Source organism: Sinocyclocheilus anshuiensis, unplaced genomic scaffold (genome assembly GCF_001515605.1).
Source record: "Sinocyclocheilus anshuiensis isolate Anshui unplaced genomic scaffold, SAMN03320099.WGS_v1.1 scaffold575, whole genome shotgun sequence".
NCBI classification, from domain to species: domain Eukaryota; kingdom Metazoa; phylum Chordata; class Actinopteri; order Cypriniformes; family Cyprinidae; genus Sinocyclocheilus; species Sinocyclocheilus anshuiensis.
Window position 1 is genome coordinate 108,673 of NW_015552573.1, and position 365 is coordinate 109,037.

Below are 365 nucleotides of genomic sequence, written 5' to 3' on the forward strand. Positions count from 1 at the left end.
AATCTGAAGTCAAAGTGGTCTGTGGAAACAGGGAGTTTCCTTTTTAAACCAATCCAAATTGACAGACAAAGCAGCTTAAATATGAGCATTTAGAGGGCTTTTATTTTGGAATTATACATCAGATAGTCCTGACATTGTGTGGGTGACTCTCTGAGCAGGTGTACTATCACTCTGAAGTGAAAGTGGTCTGTGGAAACAGGGAGTTTCATTTTTAATACCAATCAGAATTGACAGACAAAATTGTTTTAGAGCTATCCCAATTCAGACAAAACTGGTCATATATGAGTTTTTGCAGGTCTTTTACTTTGTATTGCAACATCAGATCGTCCTGAAACTGGCTGAGTGACACCCTGGGGTACTGGACT